This window comes from Colobus angolensis, unplaced genomic scaffold (genome assembly GCF_000951035.1).
Source record: "Colobus angolensis palliatus isolate OR3802 unplaced genomic scaffold, Cang.pa_1.0 Scaffold109, whole genome shotgun sequence".
NCBI lineage: Eukaryota > Metazoa > Chordata > Mammalia > Primates > Cercopithecidae > Colobus > Colobus angolensis.
This window is the reverse complement of record NW_012111919.1, coordinates 4298503-4319295: the sequence shown is the minus strand read 5'-3', so window position 1 is coordinate 4319295 and position 20793 is coordinate 4298503.

Here is a 20793-nt window from a genome sequence, read left to right as displayed (position 1 = left end):
ATCCCTGTTTTTTCTCTGCTTCCTCTGGGTTTCGTTTGTTCTTCTTTTTCTAATTTGTTGAGGTAAAACATTATCTTGTCTATTTGAAATCTTTTTTATTGATAATATTTGTACATATTTATCAGATACATGCATTTTTGATACATGCAATGTGTAATAATTAGGGTGATTGGGATATCATCACCTCAAATATTTATTTTTTTTGTGATGGGAGTATTCTAAATCTTCTTTTCTATCTATTTTGAACTATACTATAAATTTAGTTAACTATAGTCACCCTACTGTGTTATCAAATGGAAAAATGTATTCCTTCAATTTAACTGTATTTTGTACTCATTAACCAACTTTATCCCCTCTGTCCCCTGTACTTCTCAGTTGCTGGTGACCACCATTCTTATCTCTACCTCCATGCTTCTTATTACCTATATGAGATCAAGTTTTTTTTTTTTTTTCAGCTCCCACATATGAGTGAGAACATATGCTATTTATCTTTCTGTGCCTGACTGACTTCTCTTAATACCCACAGATAACATTACACTAAATGGCGAAAAGTTGAAAGCTTTCCCTCTAAGAGCAAGACAAGATAAGGATACTTAATCCTCATCATTTCTATTCAACACAGTACTGAAAGTCCTAGCTAGAGCAATTGGCCAAGAGGATGAAATAAAGACATCAAAATCAGGAAGAAAGGAATTCAATTGTCTCTGATGCAGACAACATGATCTTATATGTTGAAAACCTTAAAGACTACTGAAATTAAAAAAAAAAAAACCTGTTACAAATAAGAAATATCCTGAGTAAAGTTGCAAAAAATAAAATCAACAAAGAAAAATCAGGATCATTTCTATACACTAACAATGACTGAAAAAAAAATCAAGAAAGCGATGCCATTTACGGTAGCTACAAAATAAAATACTTAGGAATACATTTACCCAAGGAGATAAAAGACTTGTACACAAAAAACTAAGAAACACTGATGAAAGTCATTAAAGAAGACAGAAACATAGGAAAACATAGGAAAAAAGTATCCTATGTTCATGGATTGGAAGGGTTAATATTATTTAAATGCCCATTTGAGCATTATTAAATTAACCAAAGTCATCTACAAATTTAATGCAAACCTATCAGAATTCCAAAGTCATTTTTTGCAGAAATAGAAAAAGCAGTCATAAAATTAATGTCAAACCACAAATGACCCCAAATAACGAAAACAATCTTGAGCAAAAAGAACAAAGTTGGAGACATCACAATCTCTGATTTCAAAATATCATATAAATCTATAGCAATCAATACAGCATGGTAGTGTCATAAAAACAGAAACATACACCAACAACATAACTGATAGCACAGAAACAAGTTTGTGCATTTATGGTCAATAGATTTTTCACAAAGACGCAAAGAATGAACAGTGGGAAAGGACAATCTCTTTAATAAACTGTTGGGAAAATAGATATTCACATGCAGAAGAATATGAAACACTTATTCCACACCATATACAAAAATCTACTCAAAATGGATTGAAGACTTACATGTAAAACCTGAATCTGTGAAACAATTAGAAGAAAATATAGGGAGAAAGCTCCATGATTTTGGTCTGGGCAATAATTTTCTTTTTTTTTATTATTATTATACTTTAAGTTCTAGGGTACATGTACATAACGTGCAGGTTTGTTACATATGTATACTTGTGCCATGTTGGTGTGCTGCACCCATCAACTCGTCAGCACCCATCAATTCATCATTTATATCAGGTATAACTCCCAATGCAATCCCTGCCCCCTCCCCCCCCATGATAGGCCCCGATGTGTGATGTTCCCCTTCCTGAGTACAAGTGATCTCATTGTTCAGTTCCCACCTATGAGTGAGAACATGCAGTGTTTGGTTTTCTCTTCTTGTGATAGTTTGCTAAGAATGATGGTTTCCAGCTGCATCCATGTCCCTACAAAGGACGCAAACTCATCCTTTTTTATGGCTGCATAGTATTCCATGGTGTATATGTGCCACATTTTCTTAATCCAGTCTGTCACAGATGGACATTTGGGTTGATTCCAAGTCTTTGCTATTGTGAATAGTGCCGCAATAAACATACGTGTGCATGTGTCTTTATAGCAGCATGATTTATAATCCTTTGGGTATATACCCAGTAGTGGGATGGCTGGGTCATATGGTACATCTAGATCTAGATCCTTGAGGAATCGCCATACTGTTTTCCATAATGGTTGAACTAGTTTACATTCCCACCAACAGTGTAAAAGTGTTCCTATTTCTCCACATCCTCTCCAGCACCTGTTGTTTCCTGACTTTTTAATGATCGCCATTCTAACTGGTGTGAGATGGTATCTCATTGTGGTTTTGATTTGCATTTCTCTGATGGCCAGTGATGATGAGCATTTTAATTTTCTTTTAATATCTCCAAATCATAAGTAACAAGAGCAAAAATTGACAAATGGGATTGAAACACATTAAAAAGCTTCTGCATGACAAAGTACACAACCTACAGAATGAAGCAACAACCTATAGAATGGATGAAAATATTTGGAAACCATTTATCTTCCTTTTTAAAAAAATTTGAGACACGATCTGCTCTGCCACTCAATCTAGAGTGCAGTGATACAATCATGGCTCACTGCAGCCTTGAACTCTTGGGCTCAAGTGATCCTCCCATCTTGACCTCCCAAAGTGCTGAGATTACAGGCATAAGATACCATACCTGGTCCAAACCACACACCTGATAAGTGGTTAATACCTAGAATATATAAGAAATTCACACCACTCATTACCAAAAAAACAAATAACCAGATTTTTAAAATAGCAAAGGACCTGAATAGACATTTCTCAAAAGAAGACAAACAAGCAGCCAACAGATACATTTTTTTAAATGGTCAACACCACTAATCATCAAGAAAATGCAAATTAAAATTATAATGAGATATTACCTCACACCTGTTAGGATGGCTGATATAAACAGGATGAAAGATAAGTGTTGAGGATGATGTGCAGAAAAGGAAACCTTTGCACACTGTTGGTGAGAATGTAAGTTATTGAAAACAGCCATTATGGAAAACAGTATGGAGTTTCCTCAAAAAATTAAACATAGAACTACCATATAATTCAGTATCTCACTTTTGGGTATATGTCCAAAAGGAAATAAAATAAATATGAAGAGATAGCTGTATTTCCATGGCGTCGCAGCATGATATGCATAGTTAAGATACAGAATCAAACTCTGTCCTACAACAAATGAATAGATAAAGAAAATATGGCATATATGCAGTGGAATACTATTCAGCCTTAATAAAAGAAGAAAATATTGTTATTTGTATCAATATGTACGAACCTGGAGGGCGTTGTGTTATATGAAATAAGCCATGCACAGAAGATTAATATCACATGATCCTACTTATATGTGGAGTCTAAAAGAGGTGAACTCATAAAAGCAGAGAATAGAATATTGGTTTCCCAGGGTGTTGGGGGGTCATTGAGGAAATATTGATCAAATGATAAAAAATTTCAGTTAGATAGGAATAAGTTCAAAAGATTTATTGTACAACATGACTGTAGTTAATAACAATAAACTAATTTTTTAATTGTTGAGAGAAGATTTTAAGTATTTTTACTACCAAAAATAAGTACCTGAGGTAATGCATATGTTAATTAGCTCAATTTAGCCATTCCACAATATTTCAAAACATATACAATAAAAGAGTTTGTATTTTTTTTTTTTTGGTTAAAAATAATATAGTGACAGGTTTTTCTGTTCTGCAGACAGGACCCATACTGGTTTAAAAGGCTCATTTTGTCAAAGTATCTTGAAGCTCCATTTACTTCAGTGTTGATCCACAAGCACTCTCTCAGCCTCCAGATAGTGATGCTGGCTATGGCTTTGTGTGTAGAAGTAAGTCCATACCCCAAAACAAGCATTACTTTTAATGGTAAAAACACAATTGCTTTTGTGCCAATCTAATAGGAACTGTTTTATAACCTTGATTTTTTTTCCCCACAAAATATTATCTGTTCAAGGATTATTGTTATTGATACATACAGATGGCTTATTCATTTTAATTGCTTAAAATTATACAGCTGAATGTATCTATTTTATTCCATTATTGATGGGCAAATAGTCTCTCTAAATTTCACTGTAATTGGCGATGTTGCTATGAATCTCCATGGGTAAATGTGACGGAAATCCTTAATTGAAAAAGTTCACACCTGGAGGATGCAACTGTCTTCCTCAGGGGTGTTTGAAAACATGTATGTTCAGTTTGTTCATCAAGATGGCTGAGGGACGCTGCTGGAAATTGGTGCTAGGAGGTAAGGGATCCTTAACATCCTGCAATAAATATCTAAAACATGAAAGAATTAGCCATCCAAAACAACAAAACTTTCCTTGTGCATAAACAGCACTCTGGGTTATGTGCTTAGAAGTGAAATTGTCGAATGAGGTGGATTCATTTAGGTTGTTGCTTACCTTCTATTTTAAACTTCTCTTGTTTACTTGACCATCTCACAAAACCTGGGAAGTTATATACTCACTTCTGTCTGTAGTTGCAGATGTGATTTGGATTTCCCAGTTGGATGCTCACGTGGAGATCTGGAAGGAAAAAAATGAGGTGAAGGCTGAGCTGCTCTGCTAAGTAGGCACAGAGACATTTTACTTATATTTTTCCAGCATCAGACAACGTCCCACTTTCCACTGTCCCACCCACGGGCAGGGTGCAGAACACATTATTTTGCCTATGAACTAGCTGATGTGTTGTGGCCCTGGTGCTGACATCGTGACAGCATCGTGCCCCTGGGTTAATGGCTATCTAGTATTGGACCACATCCTGATTCCCCACAGAACTCATTGTGGCAGGGACAGCAGCATCCCCGGTAAGCCAGATAACAGACATTGCCTAGGAGTGATTCTTAAAAGCCCTGCCTAGGGTCTCTTCCTTCATGCTCTCTGAAAATGTTATATGCCTCTACATTCATGTTTTGAATTGCTTTCTGTTTTGGATATCTAGATGTGTTTTCATAGTAGTCAACTGAACCATTCCTGAAGCACTGGGTTTTAGGAAGCACATACTTTTGCACTAGGTTTTGTCATACTGTTCTTCCAAATAATTTGATCCATTTATACCACCATGTATATGAGTTTCTATTTCCTCACACCCTAACCAACGTTTGAAATTGTGATATTACTACTTCTCCTCCTCCTCATCCTCATTATACATATTGTAACTATTATCTGTCAATTCAATTATTGTTAAATGACATAGTGTTGTCTCTATTTGAGAACAGTGATTATTAATTGTTGAGCAGTTTTACATGTTGTTATTTATTTTCCATTTTTGATAAGTGCCTGATTATCTCCCTAATCTATTGTTCTATTGATTTTTTAAAAAACTGTTATGTAGAAGTTATCAGTACTCTTGTGCCACTGTCTGTCTTTGACTGGAATCAGCCCAAGAGAGGTGTGATCTCAGGATATCCTAGCAATGGATTTCAGCATTCAGCAGCAGAGGTCCTCAGTCAGTTTTCCTCCCTGTGGTCAGAGGACAGTGCACATTCTTATGGCTGCCACACTCCCTCTTGCACTGTTCAGATCTACATTTTTACATGGGTGTAGGGAGGCGCTCCTCCACGTGCCTTTTGTGGCCCTCTTATCTGAGTAAAAACTCAGAAAAACAAAGTGAATCTGAGTAACTAGAGGTTATTGCTTCAGATGATCACAGGTCATCACTGACACTCATTCTCTCCCTTCTCCCCTCTCTATATTTATTTCACCCTCAGCTATCACTTCAGCAGGTTTAGGTGGCTCGTCTGGTGGTACAACTCACACTTTTATCTCTGAGGGCTCTAAAGTCTTGATAGCCATTCTACTTCCGGGTCTACATTGCTGGACATATCTATGCACAGTTATAATGGAGTAAGGAAGTACCAGGGAGCTGCCCAGTGTACCACCTCAGTTCCACAGGTATTTCTCCTGGCTCCCATCTTGTGTATAAGGATCATTATCTCCTGTTGCTTCTGGTTAATTATCCCTGCCAATATGGTGACTCCTTTTATTGCCTGCTGTTCCCTGGGTGGAAGAAGTCCAAAGTGCCCAGGTAGCAGAAGCAAATTTTAATTCAGTAGGATTCTTCGCTGTGTCGCCTGGCAAGAGTGTACCTGTTTGGAGACCAGGACCTTCAACCCTGCAGAGCCTAGAGTTATAGGGACATAAATCATAAATTTCTCCCATGAATCCTAAAGAGCATTGGTAAGTGGAGCTATCCATGCTTCCATCTTTCGGTTTCTGAACACATATATCCTTCCTATAGGGCACAGGGCACCATATAGAGAGATGTTTGCTTTAATAAGTACACTGTGTTCTGAAGCATGACACCCAGTTATGGACCACTCCAGCATCTCCTTCACTGCCTTCATTTCATGTCAGTCCCCTGATCTGCTGGTATGTGTATAGGAGGCTTACAGAGTGTTGATCCACAAGCACTTTCTAAGCCTCCAGATAGTGATGCTGGCTATGGCTTCATGAGTAGAAGTAAGCCCATACCCCAAAACAAGCATTTGTCATACTTGTGAGGATGAGTAGCACTGTTTTCAGGATAGAAGGCTCCCAATGTAATTAATTTCTCACCAAGTAGTCAATCTCCTTGAGGAATAGTGCCATAATGGGTGTTTAGCATTGATCTCTATTACTGAAAACGAGAAATTCAGAGGTGTCAATAGATCTGCCTTGATTAGTCAGAGTTCATCTTGTTGGACCCATTTATAACCTGTGACCTTGTCACCATGGTCACCCCATTCATATATCCATCATGCCCATTGTAGGGTGGCTGAGGATAAAGGCTAAGTCACATTGTCTATTTAATGGTTCAGTGTCTTTTCCATGATCTATGCTTTCATGATGGGGTTAATGTGTAATGAAAATATAATTTTGTACCCACTTCCATATGACCATACACATGCTTCTGTCTGGAAGGTGTCTCCAAACTTCTAGTTCTTTTCCTCTTATGATCTTGACATGACACAATTTATCATTCCACAAAAATAGATGACTGGGTTAACTGCTCATAGCTCAGCCCATTTGGAAAATTATCACTCTTGGCTTTTTTTAAGGGCCACACTGAATGAGGATCTGTAGTCACTGACCATTTTCAGTTTGTGCTCTCCCACTAAAGCTGAACTAGCCATAAACCAAGTACAGCTGCTTCCTCTTCCTTCAGCTGATTGCGTAGAAACCCCCATATGGCTTTAAGTGCAAGAAGATGGAGAGACACTGGTGCAACTCCAGCAGATGACATAGGGTCTGGAAGTATGTACTCATGAGCATAACTTGGGCCCTTTGATCTTGCTCAGATTCATTCCTTGATGTGCCATTTTCATTTATGATGGGAAGCTATTGCCAGGCCTATCTGACTTTATGACTTGGTGGATCTGATAGACTCCACCTCAGAATGGGAAGCTTCAAAGGCATTGCCACTTTGTGTCCCATGTTCAAGTGTTCTATCTCGAATAGGGCCTAAGGGCACGTCAAACTATGTTTACTTCTTAAAGTGCTTTAATTCTCTGTGGTGGACACCATGACACTGTATACCAGGAGACAGCATTGTGATTCTCCCACTTGAGCGTGCTATGAGCTCCACACCACATTACTTCTCAACACCATAATGTCAGCAGAATCACGTGGCCCAAGAGGCAGCGCTGATGTCACTGCGGCCTGGGTTTACTGCCGTGTTCTTCTCCACTGCAGGAAATCTGAGAGGTTTTCATCTTCTCTAGTAATTATTCTTAAGTGTGGATGTACTACCTGTGGACCCAAAGGAGTCTACCAGATACTTTGTTTCCTTGTTTTTGGTGGAAGATGCAAGATGCAGCAATTTGTCTTTTACTTTGAAAGGAATGTCACGACAATCTCTTGAGGAACCAATCCCTCTAAATTTTACTGAAGTGTCAAGTCCCTGAGTCTTTGTAGGATTTGTTATTCTCCTTTGAAATGTGCGTATCTTACAAAGGTCTCCAGAGTACTAGCCACTTCTTTCTTATCTTGCCAACTCAGCACGATGTCATTGGTGTAATGCAGCATGATGATACTCTTTGGTATGTCTAGGTGGTCTAGATCTCTTAGGTCTACCTTGTGACAGAAGGCAAGAGACTTAACATAGTCCTGAGGCATAATTGTAAATAAATATTATTCTGTACCACATGAATGCAAACTGTTTCTGATCCTCTTAACTAATTTAAATGGAAAAGAACACATTTGCCAAATCAGTGGCTATATACCACATACCTGAGGTCTTATTAATCTGTTTCAGCAATGATACCACATCCAGTGCTACAGCTGCAACTGGGGCTACTGCTTAATTAAGTCTGTCATAGAACACAGTCATTCTCCATGATTCATCCAGTTTCTACAGAGGCCAAATTATTGAATTAAATGAAGACATAAATGGAATCAGCACAGCTGTATATTTTGGGTCTTTAAAGGTCAAACTAATCTCTGCCATCGCCTCTGGAATATAATATTAATACAATATTATTTAAAAATTTTATAGATGTAAAATTCACAATATAAGTTAATCATTTAAAAACAAATAATTAAGTAGCATTCAGTATATTCAGTATATTCACAATAATGTGCAAGCAGCACATCTAGTTTAATAAGTTCCTAACATTCCAAATTAAAATATATTAAGCAGTTTCTCATTTTACCTTCTCCCTCAACTCCTGGTAAGCAACAATGTGTGTTGTGTCTCTGTGGATTTATCTATAATGTATATTTCATATGAATAGAATCACAGAATATGTGACCTTAAGTGTTGGAGGTTTACTCCTGTTGCAGTATGTATCAGTACTTCATTCCTTTATTATGGCTGAATATTCCATTGTTTGTATATGACACAATTTATCCATGTGCCTATGGTTGGACATGTGGGTTGGTTTCACCCTTTGATTATTGCAAATAGTGTTCCTATAAACATGAATATATATGTATTTGTATGAGTGTCTATTTTCAGTTTGGGGGTATATACCTAGGGGTAGAATTTCAGAGTCATATGGCGATACCATTTTTAATTTTTGAAGAATCACCTAACCCTTTTCCACAGCAGATTAATCATTTTGCATTCCCACTGTCAATGCACAAGAGTTCCAACTCCTCTACACCCTTGCCAATACATATTTTTCATTTTATTTATGACCACCCTAGTGGATGTGAAGTGGTATGTCTTTGTAGTTTTGATTTGCATTTCTTTAATGACTAATAATGTTGAACATCTCTTTTTATGTACTTGTTGGACCTTTGAATATCTTCTTTGGAGATATGTCAAACCAAGCTTTTAGCTCATTTTTAAATTAGGTTGTTTATTTGTTGTTGTAAGAGTTCTTTATATATTTTAGATCCTATTGCTTATTAGATATAAGATTTGCTAATATTTTCCTGCATTCTATAAATTGTCTTCTAACTCTTGATACTTTTTGATGCACAATGTTTTTAATTTCAATGAGGTCCAACTTGTCTGGTTTTTTTTTTCTTTTTTTGTTTGTTTTTGGTATCATACCTATGAGTCCATTACCTAATCCAAAGTTATGAACAATCACCTTTACATTTGCTTCTAATAATTTTATAGTTTTAGCTTTAATAATTAAGTTGCTGATCCATTTGGAGTTAATTTTTGCATACAATAAGATCGACTATCTAGTTTTTCTAGCACCATTTATTGAATAAACTATTTTTTTCTAATTGAATTCTGATACCTTGTCAAAAATCAGTTAGCCATAGCCTTGTGTTAGTTTTCAAGGACTGCAGTAACAAAATACCATGAACTTGGTGGCTTATAACACGAGAAATTTACTGTCTCGTAGTTCTGGAGCTAGACACCTTAAATCAAGGTGTTGGCAGGGCCATAGTTCCTCTAAAAGCTATATAGGAATCCTACCTTGACTTTCTCCATCTTCTGGTGGTTTGTTGGCCATCATTGGCAATCCTTGGTTGCAGCTGCATTACTCCAATCCCTGTCTTCATCACTGCTTGGTGTTCAGACATGGTGTACAGACACACATGGTTCTCTGTGTCTATATTTTCACATGGTTGTCTTATAGGAATACTGGCTGTATTGAATTAGGGTCCTACCCAACTCCAGTATGACCTCATCTTAACTATATCTGCAGTAACCCTATGATATGATTTAGCTGTGTCTTCACTGAAATCTCATCTTGAACTGGAATCCCCATGATCCCCAGGTGTCTAGGAAGAGACCTGGTGGGAGGTGATTGGATTATGGGGATGGTTTCCCCCATACTGTTCTCATGATAGTAAGTTCTCACAAGATCTGATGGTTTTATAAGAGGCTCTTCCCTCTTCACTCCATACTCTTCTCGCTCTTGCCTGCCACCATGTAAAATGTGCCTCTTCCCCTTCCGCCATGATCATAAGTTTCCTGAGGCTTCCTAATCTCTGTGAAACTGTGAATCAATTAAACCTCTTTTTAAATTACCCCATCTCAGGATTTTATAGCAGTGAATGGATTAATATACCCAATTTCAAAAAAAAATGACATCCTGAGCAATTGGGGACTAGTACTTTAACATATTTTTCTTTATTACAGGAGGATACAACACAACTCTTAACATATAGGCTTATTTCTGGATGTTCTTTCTTATTATATTGGTCTATATGACTATCCTTATGCTAGTATTGTGGTGTTTTGGTTAATTTACTGTGAATCCTCTATCTTCGTTTTTATTTTTTAAGATTATTTGGCTGTTCAGGGACTCACAATTACATATAAATTTGATGTTTGGCTTTTTTATTTCTGCAAAGTGACTGCTGGAATTCTGATAGTGATTTTATTGATCCTGTAGATTACTTTGAGTAATGTTACCTTAACAATATTAAGTCATCCAATCTATGAAAAATGAGATGTCTTACCATTTATTTAGTTATTCTTTAACTTCTTTCAAGTATGTTTTTAGTTTTTAGTGTACAAGTCTTTCACATCCTTGCTTTAATTTATTCCTGGGCATTTTATTCTTTTGGATGATATAGTAAATGGCATTACTTTGTAAGTTTCCTTTTTAGATTTTCTATTACCATTGTGTAGAACACAAATGAGTTTGTGTGTGTGTGTGTGTTGACCTTACATCCTACAACATTGCTGAATTTATTGACTAGCTCTAATAGCTGTTCTATGGATTCTTTGGACTCTTTTTTTTTTTTCTATATAGAATGATATCATCTCTGAACATAAAAGTTTTACTTCTCCCTCCCCAATTTAGAGGAATCTATTTAATTTTCTTGTCTAATTTTGTTTTACCGGAACAGGGTACAGTGTTGGATACCAGTGGTGAAAGCAGACATTCTTGTCTTGTTCCTGATATTAGGGGGAAATATTTTAATCTTTTATCATTGAGTATGATGTCAACTGTGAGTACATTATTGCTTTTGTTACACTATCTTAGGTGTAGAAGAGCTTTTTCATAGCTTTTCATTTGACCCTCACCTCTATGACAGTTATTAATCCATAGACCAGGGAGCCAATGTATAAGTCACTCTACCATGTTTATAAAACTCAATTAAGCATTGGAGTCTGGGAAAATGATTGTTGGGTGGGCCTGAAGGTAGACACGTGAGCCCACTGTGAGACAGAATTGAGTGAGAATCTCAGTTTTTCTCTGAAAGCTCTCACTTTAACTGAAGAGTCATGAGGTCACTTTAGATCTCAAAGTACTACAGATACAAGATTATTTATGGGATACATTTAAATGCTTATTTTAGATAAACAAATAACTTTTAAGTATATATATGTCCCATGCAATTTTGGGGACATAGGTATACTAAATAAATTATATGTTGTTCATTTGAAATGCAATTTTAACTAAGCAGTTTATATTTTTGTTAAGTCTAGGGGAATCAATACAGTAATTACTTGTCATGGAATTGTGGAGACCTTCATCATAGGAATGGGACTTCCCTTTTAGCCAGTGGGTTCCAAATCTGAAAAGCAGTGGGGTGACATCCTCAGTCACTTATTTCTCCTTCTTCGTTTATTTTTTTCAATTAGGTATTATATATGTTAAGCAGCATCCCTGTTGACTGTCCATTTATTTTACCCCTGAAAGCACCATGTTGTATTAACCATATTTCTAACTCCCTATGAAAAATCCCCGTAGTTGTTCATGTGATCTTGCCAGTCATCATGAGAACTGCAACCTTCTGATTTCTGGTGATCAAGGGACACCATCTATTACTTCAGAGCTTCATAATCATTATAGATGTTAATGAACATAGCTATGTAATCACTTCTCTGACCATCACCCTTGGGTCTGCAGAGAGTCGCACCTTACTTTTTAGTAATTCTGGTCCTCCTCAAAAGCATCCTTTTGGCCTTGTGAATGATGTGTCTTCTCACCCTCTTTGAAAACACAGTTTTCTGGTGAGTGTTTAGGCTTTACATAATATATCCATTCTAATATTATACTTCCCTCAGCCAGTTTATTCTTGTCTCTAATATCTTGATTATCCACTTGAGCAACTTAAGCTTCTCTACCTCCAGGTTCATTTCTCTATTTTTTTTGTCCAGTCTCCATTTTAGATAAATATCTCCTTGAGAAGAACCAGTTTATTTTTGTATTAACTTCAGCACTTGACATGGTGACTTTCACATAAGCTTCCTTTATATCTCTCCAAACTTAGTTAAAAACTATGCCCAGTTTTGTCATAATGTAATATGGACTGACTCAAGATCATTACCACTTTTGAATGTCCTTGAAATCACCTTTTTATTCTTTAATATTAAAAATAATAAGAGTCTGGCCCATTCACATATATTTCTAACTATAAAAGTTTATCAAAGGGATAATTGCAAATTTGTAAGGTGTCTGATTTATTAGGATTTTAACATCTCAGGTCTAGAAATAGATCTAGAATCTCACTTTCCTACTTCTACCAGTGCGGGATTCCTTTTGGCACTACTCCTCACAGCTGACAGTTGTGCTCACATTTTCCCAGTGACAAGAAAAACAGTTCTTCAAAAGGCTCATGTTGTATGGTTAGATATTATTAATTGTTACAACACTTTTCCTTAAAATGAGACAAATTTTAACATATTGCAACTTTACACTATTCAACCTAGTTTTGCTCTTTATAGTTATACTGCATGAGGATATTCGTTTTCTTTATGGTAGTGCTTCAGGGATAGAACAACTGTCACAATGGCTTTCCTATGTACCCAAATTAAGTCATTATCTTACCAATAGCTCTTCCTCATTTCTAGTTGGGATTTAAATATTTCACCCTCCAGATTACCCTTCTCTAACAAAACTTCAGTTGTCAATATTCTTAAAATTTAGTACTCCAAATAAGACAAATACTCAGCTATACCAAAAGGAAAAGTCATTATTTGTACATCTTGACTTTATTAACAAAGACGTAGTTGCTAACTTATTTTTAGCAAGCCTCCCTTAAATCAATTCCCCTCAATATTTCTACAGAATTGACATTACCAACCCCTATGGAGAGCTCTGAGTGTCTGCATGCAAATTAAGGTGATAGTTCCCATTCTGAAGTGTATTATTGGGGTTTCCAAGTCCACACGAGAAATCTTGCAATACCTTACAAGGAAAATGTATCACCTTAACATCTGTTTGCATAAACCACATTGTATCTTGTCTTGAAATGGACGCTAATCTTGTGTCAGCTTCTGATTTGTTCTTTTAGAATATCACATTGGCTTATCTTCACTCTGTATCTAACCAAGATAGTAGATTGTCATTACTAATGCCCTAATACTTTTCTCCAACCAGAATTTCTTTGTAGTTCATACAATGTGTGTGTGTGTAAGAGAGATAATGTGTTAGCCTGTAGAGACAAATATAATTGCTATATGTAGCTATAAACACCTGTAAAATGAGACTACATGGAGCTTCTTCAAAATACACATCAAAAGTTTTACATTTTGTTTCCTATCTGACTGTATGTCCTTAAAAAGCAAAGTGATTATTTTTTATGTTTATTTTGGATGAGACTTGAGGCCTAACAGTTGTGATGTCTCTCAAAGATATAACTGATAGTTTTGGAAGAATGTGAACTCACACATAGTAAAGACACAGCAGACAGTGGAATGAGATGTTGGGCAGTTTTGGGGGATTAATTTCTCAGAAATTCTCAGATGCTTCTCGTTGTCTGTTCTTATCTACAGAAGACTTGAACAGAATTACTCCAATCTTTTGTAAGAATACTGAGAGTGAATCACCATTTGAGTAATGTATGTCATCATCAGTATAAAATAATAAAGAATATACAGAAAATCGGCTCAGACAGCATAAAGCTTATTTTCTGTAAGGATGTGATAAGAAGCAGAGGGAGTCCTTCCTGTGTGATATATCAAGGTGATAATATGCCCCATTAGGACAATTTGTTTTATATTTCTTAAAATAGATATGACTAAGGAAATGACAGATGGAGGTCAGGAAAAAATTCATGAAGTCCTTCACCTTATATTCATAAATCAATGACTTGGTCCCAGAGAGTTGGCTAAAAATACATTTCTCTTTCAAATGAAGGAGATTAGGTTATGAAAAGAAGAATGTGTTGACTGAAATAACTGAGAACATCATCTCTGTCATTAACATTATAAGACAGCATTACATGAAACATGGAGAAAGTGAATTTTCTTCTTTCACTCATACTTTTCCAGAAACACAAAGACCTTTCTCTCTCTCTCACACACACAAACATGGACACATACAGATGTTGACTTTATAGTTGAAGTCACGTAAGTTATAGTAAAAAAAATAATAATTGGGTTCAGTTAAGTGTTTGATCCCAGGATGGGAGAGAGTTAAAGAAAAAAATATTTTAATGAAAATGTACCAAGTATTTTCACAGGGGAGGAATTAGAAAAAGCATTCAGAAGGGATTATGTTGAAACAATACTAATCCCTGAAAAAAAAATGTTCTTTAGGTATTTTTCATTCTAAGAAGTCGAGACCAGTATCAATTCCCAAAATATATCAGTCTATAAAATGACAATCTTGGGTTGAGAATGCAAGCTTTGAAGTTCAATGTGAAATACTGATTTTTAAAAATAATTACTTTTGAGATACAACGGTAACCTTTTAAACTTATAATCAGGTACAACCTAAACTATAATGAAGGCACTTAACATGTCAGGAAACAAGGAGAAAGAGTTCAAATGGCAAGGCAGCATTGTGAATTTCTAGTGAGATTTGCACTCTTGCTTCTATTTTTCATTGCATTCCATAAGTGTCACAGAAAAACAAAATTACTTTAAAGAAATGCTTTCTACAGCTTATCATTCATGTTAGAGAAAACTCGTTTAATGCTTTTGTTGGCCATGATACTGAAAATAAGTCTTGATTGAAGCAAGCACAGTCATATATTGAAGTACACAAATAGACACGTTTGCTCGGTTTATTCTCCAGCCTTGCTGCAGGAATGCAAATGAGCTTTTCCAGACCCAGTTTCAAGCTGTCAAGTGACAAAAGAGGGAGGGGGCAGGAAAAAAATCGATTCAGTTAACCTAGCACAGAAGTCTACAGATTAATTACATTAAAGAAACTGAAAACAATGTGTTTTGGGGTTGGCAACTTGAAAGATTGGTGCCTGCAATACTCCTTAATATTATGTAAACAAATGAAGCCTAATCAGTTGCAGAAACAGCAGTCATCATACCTGTAAAAGGTGTTGAGCGAGGTTTTCTGCTTTCCTTTCAAATAAATGAAGTGGGTACTGAAGACAGGAGCCCTTTTGCAGCTGCAGGCAGGATTTATATATTGCTTACCAAATGGTGACAGATTGGCATTGTGACTTCAAATGCCAAGTAGGCATCACTATACCTATTTTTTCTACTGTGATTCCAGAATCCTAGGAATACAAAAGTAACTAGGTAGGCAGGTTGAACCTTCCTTCTATGCCTACATTTTGCAAGAGACACATGATCTGTGAACCTTCAAAGTATGTGGGATGTTGTCTTTATTGTCTTTGGTTCACTTGGATAGATTAAACCCAATTTAATACCCAGTTGTTATACAGCGACTAATTCAGTACACTGAAAAAATTCTTAAAGATTATTTTGATTCTTTACCTAATTTTGACTCAAATATTGGGCAGTTTACTTGTCTATCAGCCACTGGATGCTGACTGAAGATCCGAGGAAGGTTAGCTCTGTGAGCTAGAATTAAAAAGAAAGATAAAGTTGAGTTGTTTGAAATTCAACGGAAAAGACCTAAAAGTAGGGAACTTTCGAGAAGGGCAGCCCAGCTTCAGACAAAGTAGCAAAGCCTGTCCTATGGAAGACAGAGAATCCCTGAAAATAACTGATGCCTTTGAATTTAGCTACAGTATGCAAACATTCAATACATTTTTAATAATTTAAAATATGCATAATATATATTCAAATATATATTCAATATATATACTTGAATCTGAATATAAGAAAGACCCAGAGGGAAGTAAAAATGATATGAAATGGATTGAAATGGCAGATACTCACCAATTGGCAGCAAGGAGCTATGATAAATGAAAGGAGAATAGGAGAGAGTAGGTTAATTTGCTTGACATGAAATGTAAGGAAAGAGAGTGTTTTTGTGTAATCTTAGCTGAGATCACTGATTTTGCATAGAAAATATTGAGGTTTTGTTGAGAAACACTAAAAAGAAGATAGCTTTATGAGCTTATTTTGATTATTGTGAAATTAGAAACTAGAAGGTAGAATATAGCAATGCATTGGAAGTATAAATACTTTGAGGACTTTTCCCTGCTTTTAGCTAAAAGTTAAATAGATATCTTTATGCTACAGCTAAATATAAAATGTTGGTTATATAATGTGTGCAGCCATGTATAACAAAGAACAGATGATAAATTAGAATTATTATTTTTGTCCAATGATAATTTATTGTATTAAAAATATATAATATTAAGTTTATTACCAAGAATAAGCAAAATTATATGTTTTGTGGCACAGACAAAATAACGTGTCTATGTTGTGTAACCTCAGGTTCATTTTATTAGTAAATATGCTTCAAAACTCTGCAGTCCACAAAGTTTCTATGAAAAGGTTTGAATATGTTTTCCCTAATGCATAGTAATATCTTTGCTTTGATTAATAGCCATATTGTACTTGTCAAATATGGGTCTAATACAGAATTTTTTTTTATCAGACTCACCTTCTCACCACTATTTGGTAATGTCTATCTAGAAAATAAACAAACATGTTATAAACAAAATTCACTGTAAGGTATTTGTCCATTAAGTTGCATTGATGAATATGCAAAATACACTGAGTAAACAAAATACAGATGTAAAAATTTCTAGATTCGTACATACATTTATATATATATATACACACACACATATATACATTTAGATGCGAAGACTGACTTATTCTTAAAAAATAAATTTTTTGTCTCAAAGACAAGTTACAGTACTTTGTTAGACGAAAACATTAAATTATTCTTATCTTATGCATTGCCATCTGGCATACTTGTACTTTTTTGTGAATTACAGAAAAAGCAATTCAAAGCCAGACATTAAATAGACCCATAAGTAATTATCCACATATTAAGTAGCTTCTGAAGACAGGTTTGAACACATACACTCCAAAAGGATTTGCTTAGGTTAATAGCCATAACTTTTTTCTTTGAGAAAAATATTTTATAATATTATTGTACAATAATTTGGCAAACTGTTTCCATGTACATCTGCTTGAATAGCCTTACAACATGCCACATTACAAAAGTAATTATGTTCTCTGATTCATACTCATCCCCTTTTCTTTGATATTTTTCCAGGTTTTATTAATGGGAAAAGAATCCTTATAATAAAGAAAGTGTCTAAATCTTGAAAACACCCAGATTATTTTGCCGTACAGACCTCAGGAGTCTGCAGGTTTGGAGGGATGGTGGGTGGAGCTGATCTGTTTTATTTGCGGATCAGGACCCATGTCGAGGGGGCCATGCAGATATTGTTCCATTAACTTTCTGAAAAAAAGATAATGATAGAAAAACTGGTTCCATTTTTTTATAGTTCTAATCTTGAGAAATATGACTTTGTATTTAAATAATACAAATACCTGCAGCAGCTCTACTACCCTAAAGGACTTTGCAATTCTGTTTTCCACATGGCATTCATACGTCATTTTGGTCACATTCACTTATAAATCGTTGATCTTCTTTAACACGTGGTCTCAGAATGAAACACTATCCTCCAAATATGGCCAGACCAAGTCAGAGTACAGAGGACTAGTACTTTATTAAAATAATTCAGACTGCATTTATCTTGTCAGGAGACATTGCCTACTGTTGTCTAAAACTTGACTTATTAAGATCAAGTTGATGTTAAGATAAATATGACCTTGACTTACTAAGATCATGCACAGTTATTAAATCTTTTTCGTCTCCTCAGCTACTTATACCTACATATAGACATTTACGTCCAGTCCTATTCCGTTCTATTAGATGTTTCTGATTTTAACTATCAATTAGTCTTCCTGTAAAAACAACTTAATTTTTCTTGTTATAAAAACAAAATGCTTTTACTGAAGAAAAAATTTTAAAAGCTAGGATAAAATAAAATACCTAAGATATCATCATTTTGATTATGGGCATAACAGTTTTATACACTTCTTTTCACACACGAAATTACACTATTGAATGATTTGGTATTCTTTTATATTCTGATTTTCAGGCAGGACTGAATTTTATTAAACAATATGGGTATATGATAATTAAATAGTACGTAGTTAGTAAGTTGGTATTTATCTGATGTTTTGTATTATAAACAATACAATATAAACATCCTTATAGATAAAAAGTTTTGCCTGCATTTCTCAATAACTCAAAGATGAACTATCAGACAAAGAATTCTTGGTTCAAAATGTGTATATATTTGGGGGAAGTTTTGATGAATGTTGCCGTATTAAAATTCATTTCCAAAGTGGTTTATTGCATCCCTATGAGTGTCGTGTTTGTGTGTGTGTGTATAATATATATATTATGTGTATATATATTGTATATGTTATATAATATATATGTATATATTATACATATGTTATATAATATATATACACACACACACACATATGTGTATACACAGTGTGTCCCAGGGCACACTGGCTCATGCCTGTAATCTTAATGACTTTGGTGACTGAGGAGGGAAAATCACTTAAACCCAGGAGTTTGAGACTGTGGTGAGCTCTGGTCATGCCACTGCACTTCAGCTGCACAACCAAGCAAGACCCTAACTCAAAAAAAAAAACACAACAAAACCAAAGAACACCAAACAAAAACCAATGACAAAAAGTAGGTACTTGCTGGAAAGTAACTACTGATCTGTGCAGTCATGTAGATATTACACAGAGGTCTATGTGAAAATCTCTGGGACTTTGCATTTATTTTAGTTTTTATCTGTACTTTCCTCTTCCACTTTCACTAAACACGCCATTTCTTCCTTATTCTATCTTAAGTCTATAGTAACTAAAATAGTACAATAGGGAAATGAAAGGACAATGGGTGGGCAGAAAATGAAAATCAACATCAAATTAAACAGACGTGCACTCTAACCTAGACCTTTTCTTCCTTCAATGAATATTAAATTGCCTTTCCTCAAGACCAATCCAAGAACATGGCAGCAAGTTGTGCTTATGATATAACCAGCACTTGTTTGCTATAGTACATACTGGTTTTCTGCTAGCCACTAAGAGGAGAAAGACACACATGCTGGTTTTGAAACCAGGTCTGCTCACTAGGTTAACCAAGGTAATTCTGTGATTTAACACCATTCATTGCTGACTTAACACAGAGAGTACCTTTATTGCCTAACCTTTGCATGTTTGCAAACTCAAATTGGAGAAAAGCCAGGAATGCAAGCAAGAGATTAGAGTTCCCAGCTCTGCCAGTTGGAGGATTCACAGACCTCAGTCTTCAATCAGGAAACTTCTAAGATTGCTGTTTAAAACTCTTGTTTCATAGATTCTATAAAATTGAGAACTGTCCATTCTTTCATTTAACTCACAAATTGGCAGAAATTTTCAGATAACTCAAGCTAGTATCTGGACATCTACAACATCAAATGCAGAAAACACCTGCAGAAAACAATAGTTTCAACTTTAGTAACAATGAAGGAGATGATGAACAGGTAAAATGGACCAGAGTGAAAATCTGTTTATCAGTCTGCATCACAAGTGGGCATGGGAAAGCCCAGCACAATGAGGATCCAATGGGCTTACACATTTTATGGTTATGCCTGTGGCAACCAACATTCTCCTCGGTTACAGGGCTGCTTACTAACTTAAAAGTTTGCACCACACTGCACCTCTGGGCTGTTAAGGAAAGAACAGCTATGTGTGCTGGTGAGAGTGAGAGGTGAGGGTGGTGAATGAGAGCTTGAACAAACCTTCCTCAGCACTTTTGGGAAGTATCATCAAATAGGTCATGATCAAGGTCATCACAACAGATGAAGTGACCAAGGACCAAATCCTACTGAGGATCAATAATTGAGAACCATTTAAGGAAATAGGAGACCATCATAAAGGAAACCAAGAAGGAGCAGCTAAAGAGGCAGAAGGAAACATAAAACACGTGGGGCCACGGAACTCAGTGAAAGAGCATTTGTATAACAATGAGTGATTAAAAACATCAGGAAGAAGTGGTACTGACAACAAGGAGCTCACAGATGAGCAGAGCACAATCAAGGTGTCAGGGGAACAGAGCAGGATAAAGCCAGATTGTTGGGACATGTGAAGTACAGAGACACATATTCCCAGATCATTTTGTGATATTTAGGAGGAG